Genomic DNA, 7,500 nt, shown 5'->3' on the forward strand with positions numbered 1-7,500 from the left:
ATTGCCCAGGACGGGCTCCATGGCTCTTGGGCAGTCGTCCCCCGGGCGTCCGGGGCTCCATCCCTGCCGACGGCATGGAAAAGTGCCCGGGACGGGCTCCATACGTCCCGGGCAGTCCTCCCCCGGGCGTCCGGGGCACCCATCTGCAGGAGGCCAACAGCATGGCAAAGTACCCGGGACGGGCTCCATGGGTCCCGGGCAGTCCTCCCCCAGGCATCCGGGGCTTCCATCTCCAGGCCAACGGCAGGTCAAAGTGCCCAGGACGGGCTCCACGGGTCCCTGGCAGTCCTCCCCCACCGGGCGTCCGGGGCTCCCTTCCCCAGGCCAACGGCATGCCAGAGTGCCCAGGACGGGCTCCACGAGTCCCGGGTGTCCGGGGCTCCCTTCCCCGGGACACCGGCTTGTCAGAGTGCCCATGACGGGCTCCACGGGTCCCGGGTATCTGGGACTCCCTTCCCTGGGCCAACGGCATGCCGGAGTTCCCAGGACAGGCTCCACGGGTCCCGGGCGTCCGGGGCTCCCTTCCCCGGTCCGACGGCTTGTCAGAGTGCCCAGGACGGGCTCCACGGCTCCCGGGCGTCCGGGGTTCCCTTCCCCGGGTCAGCGGCATGTCAGAGTGCCCAGGACGAGTTCCACGGGTCCCGGGCAGTCCTCCCCCGGGCGTCCGGGGCTCCCTTCCCCGGGCCGTCGGCAGGTCAGAGTGCCCAGGACGGGCTCCATGGGTCCCGGACAGTCCTCCCCCCGGGCGTCCGGGGCTCCCTTCCCCGGGCAGACGGCAGGTCAGAGTGCCCAGGACGGGCTCCACGGGTCCCGGGCAGTCCTCCCCCCGGGCGTCCGGCGCTCCCTTCTCCAGGCCGATGGCAGGTCAGAGTGACCAGGACGGGCTCCACGGGTCCCGGGCAGTCCTCTCCCGGGCGTACGTGGTTGTCCGACAGATTCGGGCAGATGTGCTTTTACGAACCGGATCGGAATCGGCCCAAATAATAATAATAATAATAATAATCCACATTTGTAAGGCGCACAATCACCCGTAAGGGTCTCTAGGCGCTAGGGGCCGTTGGGAAGATTAAGCAAGCTATTGCCCAGAGTCACATGGTGCTGGGCTAATCTGCCGCCGGTGCCGGGGATCGAACCGTGATCCCCAGATTCCAGAGTCAGCCGCCCTAGCCGCGGCGCCAGCTATTTCCCAGAGTCACGTGGTGCTGGGCTAATCTGCGGCCGGTGCCGGGGATCGAACCCTGATCTCTGGGATGCTCGAGGGTTACTACGCGCTCTACAAAAACCTTAAATAAAAAAATCTCCAGATTCCGGAGTCAGCCGCCCTAGCCGCGGCGCCAGCTATTTCCCAGAGTCACCTGGTGCTGGGCTAATCTGCGGCCGGTGCCGGGGATCGAACCGTGATCTCCAGATTCCGGAGTCAGCCGCCCTAGCCGCGGCGCCAGCTATTTCCCAGAGTCACGTGGTGCTGGGCTAATCTGCGGCCGGTGCCGGGGATCGAACCCTGATCTCTGGGATGCTCGAGGGTTACTACGCGCTCTACAAAAACCTTAAATAAAAAAATCTCCAGATTCCGGAGTCAGCCGCCCTAGCCGCGGCGCCAGCTATTTCCCAGAGTCACCTGGTGCTGGGCTAATCTGCGGCCGGTGCCGGGGATCGAACCGTGATCTCCAGATTCCGGAGTCAGCCTCCCTAGCCGCGGCGCCAGCTATTTCCCAGAGTCACGTGGTGCTGGGCTAATCTGCGGCCGGTGCCGGGGATCGAACCCTGATCTCTTGGATGCTCGAGGGTTACTACGCGCTCTACAAAAACCTTAAATAAAAAAATCTCCAGATTCCGGAATCAGCCGCCCTAGCCGCGGCGCCAGCTATTTCCCAGAGTCACCTGGTGCTGGGCTAATCTGCCGCCGGTGCCGGGGATCGAACCGTGATCCCCAGATGGGGATATCCCAAAAATCTGGCATGGATACGGCCCGCCAGGACTGGTTTGGGCACCCCTGATATAGAGGCAGTCAACGCGAAATCTGCTGGGTTCGATTCCGATCCGTGTCAGAAGGACCGTAGGGCTTGGGAGTCCGTACAACAGGGGTGCCCAAACCTGTCCTGGCGGGCCGTATCCATGCCAGATTTTTGGGATATCCCCATCTGGTGATCACGGTTCGATCCCCGGCGCCGGCGGCAGATCAGAGTGCCCAGGACGGGGTCCATGTGACCCGGGCAGTCCTATCCCCTGGGTGTACGTGGTTGTCCGACATGTCGGTCGTATTTGCTTTTACGTACCGGATCGGAATCGGCCCCCATAAAATCGTACGTAAAGTATATAGCAAATCAACCTGAAATCTGCTGGGTCAGAAAGGGCTCGATTCCGATCCGTGTCGGAAGGTTAGGAGTCCGTACGAATTTGTCGGGACGGCATGGCAGAGTGCCCGGGATGGGCTCCATGGCTCTTGGGCAGTCGTCCCCCGGGCATCCGGGGCTCCATCCAGGCCGACGGCATGGCAGAGTGCCCGGGACGGGCTCCATGCGTCCCGGGCATTCGTCCCCCGGGCGTCCGGGGCTCCATCCAGGCCGGCGGCAAGGCAGTGTGCCCGGGTCGGGCTCCATGCGTCCCGGGCATTCGTCCCCCGGGTGCCTGAAACTGCTGGGTCAGAGAGGCCTCGATTCCGATCCGTGTCGTAAGGTTAGGAGTCCGTACGAATGTGTCGGGACGGCATGGCAGAGTGCCCGGGACGGGCTCCATGCGTCCCGGGCATTCGTCCCCCGGGCGTCCGGGGCTACATCCAGGCTGACGGTATGGCAGAGTGCCCGGGTCGGGCTCCATGGTTTTCACGGTGGTCCTCCCCTGGGTGTCAGGGGGCTCCTGGCCGACGGCATGGAAAAGTACCCAGGACGGGCTCCATGCGTCCCGGGCATTTGTCCCCCGGGCGTCCGGGGCTCCATCCAGGCCGACGGCATGGCAGAGTGCCCGGGTCGGGCTCCATGGTTTCCAGGGTGGTCCTCCCCAGGGTGTCGGGGCGCTCCATGCCGAAGGCATGGAAAAGTGCCCAGGACGGGCTCCATGCGTCCCGGGCATTTGTCCCCCGGGCGTCCGGGGCTCCATCCAGGCCGACGGCATGGCAGAGTGCCTGGGTCGGGCTCCATGGCTTTCACGGTGGTCCTCCCCTGGGTGTCTGGGGGCTCCAGGCCGAAGGCATGGAAAAGTGCCCAGGACGGGCTCCATGCATCCCGGGCACGGGCACGGGGACGGGGACAGGGTCGGGAGAGTCCAGGCGGCTTCACTTCCGTGTCCAGCCATCTGATCGCCCAGATTCCCTCGGCCATCTGGTCGCCCGGATCCCCTCGGGCATCTGGTCGCCCGCAACGCTTTCCTATGGGGCGACCAGATGGCCGAACTTCCCTGGAAGTCCCGATGAGGTGCCATTCGCCGCCCGGATCCCAGCGAGGGCTCCAGGAGGTTGGGTACATTCGCGCCTTGGGTCCCCTCTGTCACCTCGCGTGCACAGATTACAAGAAAAGGGGGTAATTTTCCTCCGGATTACTAGGGAGAAGGGTACGCCCGGACACCCCTCCGAGGCTGGTGGTTCTCTGCCATGGGGACCAGATGGGCTATGCCTGGGCAACACCTCCCTAGGCCACCCGGGGCTTCCTTCCTCCAGGCCAACTGCATGTCAAATTGCCCAGGACGGGCTCCATGGCTCCTGGGCAGTCGTCCCCCGGGCGTCCGGGGCTCCATCCAGGCTGACGGCATTGAAAAGTGCCCAGGACGGGCTCCATGCGTCCCGGGCATTCGTCCCCTGGGCGTCCGGGGCTCCATCTAGGCTGACGGTATGGCAGAGTGCCCGGGTCGGGCTCCATGGTTTTCACGGTGGTCCTCCCCTGGGTGTCTGGGGGCTCCAGGCCGAAGGCATGGAAAAGTGCCCAGGACGGGCTCCATGCGTCCCGGGCATTCGTCCCCCGGGCGTCCGGGGCACCCATCTCCATGAGGCCAACGGCATTGGCAAAGTACCCAGGACGGGCTCCATGGGTCCCGGGCAGACCTCCCCCCGGGCGTCCGGGGCTCCCACCTCCAGGCCGACGGAATGTCAAAGTACCCAGGACGGGCTCCATGGGTCCCGGGCAGCTTCCCCCGGGGCGTCCGGGGCACCCACCTCCAGGCCGACGGCATGTCAAAGTACCCAGGACGGGCTCCACGGGTCCCGGGCATTCCTCCCCCAGGTCGTCCGGGCCCTAGAGCTCCGGTGGTCCAACCTGCGCCTGAGGCCCAGCCGGGGTCCAAGAGCCCTGCCTTGCGTGGGCAGGCAGTCAGGAACCCTACCGCGAAGGCTTGGGATGGATGGGGAGCTGGGAGTCCTTTCGATCCCGGCCCTCTGGTCGCCCGCGATGCTTTCCAATGGGGCGACCAGATGGCCGGGCTTCCCTGGAAGTCCCGATGAGGTGCCATTCGGCTCCTGGATCCCAGCTAGGGCTCCATGAGGTCGGGTTCTTTTACGCCTTGGGTCCCCTCTGTCACCTCGCGTGCACGGATTGCAAGAAAGGGGGGTAATTTCCCTCCGGATTACTAGGGGCAGGGTACGCCCGGACACCTTTCCAGGGCTGGTGGTTCTCTGCCCGGGGGGACCAGATGAGATATGCCTGGGCAACACCTCCCCCGGGCGTCTGGGGGCTCCATTCTCCGGGCCAACGGCATGGCTCAATGCCCAGGACGGGCTCCACGTGTCCCGGACAGACCTCCCCTGGGCGTCCGGGGCACCCATCTCCAGGAGGCCAACGGGATGGCAAAGTACCCGGGAAGGGCTCCACGGGTCCCGGGCAGCCTTCCCCCGGGCGTCCGGGGCTCCCACCTTTAGGCCGACGGCATGTCACACTGCCCAGGACGGGCTCCATGGGCCCCGGACAGACCTCCCCCGGGCGTCTGGGGCACCCATCTCCAGGAGGCCAACGGGATGGCAAAGTACCCGGGAAGGGCTCCACGGGTCCCGGGCAGCCTTCCCCCGGGCGTCCGGGGCTCCCACCTCCAGGCCGACGGCATGTCACAGTGCCCAGGACGGGCTCCATGGGCCCCGGACAGCCCTCCCCCCGGGCGTTCGGGGCACACATCTCCAGGCAGCCAACGGCGTTGCAAAGTACCCGGAAAGGACTCCACGGGTACCGGGCAGTCCTCCCCCGGGCGTCCGGGGCACCCATCTCCATGAGGCCAACGGCATTGGCAAAGTACCCGGGAGGGGCTCCACGGGTCCCGGGCAGGCCTCCCCCGGGCGTCCAGGGCACCCACCTCCAGGCCGACGGCATGTAAAAGTGCCCAGGACGGGCTCCATGGGTCCCGGGCAGCCCACCCCCGGGCATCTGGGGCACCCATCTCCAGGAGGCCAACGGCGTTGCAAAGTACCCGGGAAGGGCTCCACGGGTACCGGGCAGTCCTCCCCCGGGCGTCCGGGGGGCTCCCTTCTCCAGGCCGACGGCATGGTTCAATGCCCAGGACGGGACGTCAAGTGGCCAGGACGGGCTCCATGCGTCCCGGGCATTCGTCCCGGGACGGGGACGGGGTGGGGAAGAGTCCAGGCGGCTTCACCTCCATGCCCGGCCATCTGGTCGCCCGGATTCCCTCGGCCATCTGGTCGCCCGGATCCCCTCGGGCATCTGGTCGCCTGCAACGCTTTCCTATGGGGGGGACCAGATGGCCGAACTTCCCTGGAAGTCTTAATGAGGTGCCATTCGCCTCCCGGATCCCAGCGAGGGCTCCATGAGGTCGGGTTCTTTCACGCCTTGGGTCCCCTCTGTCACCTCGCGTGCACAGATTGCAAGAAAGGGGGGTAATTTGCCTCCGGATTACTATGGGGCAGGGTATGCCCGGACACCCCTCCAGGGTTGGTGGTTCTCTGCCATGGGGACCAGATGGGATATGCCTGGGCAACACCTCCCTAGGCCACCCGGAGCTTCCTTCCTCCAGGCCAACTGCATGTCAAATTGCCCAGGACGGGCTCCATGGCTCTTGGGCAGTCGTCCCCCGGGCGTCCGGTGCTCCATCCAGGCCGACGGCATGGCAGAGTGCCCGGGACAGGCTCCATGCGTCCCGGGCCTTCGTCCCCCCGGGCGTCCGGGGCTCCATCCAGGCTGACGGCATGGCAGAGTGCCCGGGACGGGCTCCACGGGCCCCGGGGCTCCCTTCCCCGGGCCAGCGGCATGTCAGAGTGCCCAGGACGGGCTCCACGGGTCCCGGGCAGTCCTCCCCCGGGCGTCCGGGGCTCCCTTCCCCGGGCCAAAGCATTTCAGAGTGCCCAGGACGGGCTCCACGGGTTCCGGGCGTCCAGGTCTCCCTTCCCCGGGCCAACGGCTTGTCAGAGTGCCCAGGACGGGCTCCACGGGCCCCGGGCGTCCGGGGCACCCTTTCCCGGGCCAGCGGCATGTCAGAGTGCCCAGGACGAGTTCCACGGGTCCCGGGCAGTCCTCCCCCCGGGTGTCCGGGTCTCCCTTCCCCGGGCCAAAGCATTTCAGAGTGCCCAGGACGGGCTCCACAGGTCCCGGACGTCCGGGGCTCCCTTCCCCGGGCCAACGGCATACAGAAGTGCCCAGGACGGGCTCCACAGGTCCCGGTCGTCTGGGGCTCCCTTCCCCGGGCCAACGGCTTGTCAGAGTGCCAAGGACGGGCTCCACGGGTCCCGGTCGTCTGGGGTCCCTCCCCCGGGCCAACAGCAGGTCAGAGTGCCCAGGACGGGCTCCACGGGTCCCGGGCAGCCCGCCCCCCGGGCGTTCGGGGCACCCATCTCCAGGAGGCCAACGGCGTTGCAAAGTACCCGGGAAGGGCTCCACGGGTACCGGGCAGTCCTCCCCCGGGCGTCCGGGGCTCCCTTCTCCAGGCCAACGGCATGGTTCAATGCCCAGGACGGGCTCCATGTGTCCCGGACAGACCTCCCCCGGGCGTCCGGGGCACCCATCTCCAGGCCAACGGCATGGCTCAATGCCCAGGACGGGCTCCATGGGTCCGGGGAGGCGTCCCATGCGCCTCCGGGCTTGGGAGCCCCGGCTGGGTCCAGGGGCCCGGGCGGGCCCCGGGTCGGGTGCTCCGGCCCTGGTCCCTGTCTCCCAGCCTACCGCACTGCCAAGGGCCTAGGAATGGGTTCCGTTGTTCCCGGGGAGCCTCCCCTTGCTTGGCTGGGTTCAGGAGCAGTGGCTAGGGCCCCTGAGGGCCCGGGGAGGGCGGCCTCCCCACCCCGGGCTCTGTCCTTGGTCCTGCTGCGTGGCAGGGTGCCCGGGACGGGGTCCGGAGGGACCGGGGAGGCGTCCCATGCACCTCCGGGCTTGGGAGCCCCGGCTGGGTCCAGGGGCCCGGGCGGGCCCCGGGTCGGGTGCTCCGGCCCTGGGCCCTGTCTCCCAGCCTACCGCACTGCCAAGGGCCTAGGAATGGGTTCCGATGTGCCCGGGGAGCCTCCCCTTGCTTGGCTGGGTTCAGGAGCAGTGGCTAGGGCCCCTGAGGGCCCGGGGAGGGCGGCCTCCCCACCCCGGGCTC

Source organism: Lissotriton helveticus, chromosome 8 (assembly GCF_964261635.1).
Source record: "Lissotriton helveticus chromosome 8, aLisHel1.1, whole genome shotgun sequence".
In the NCBI taxonomy this organism is placed as follows: Eukaryota; Metazoa; Chordata; class Amphibia; order Caudata; family Salamandridae; genus Lissotriton; species Lissotriton helveticus.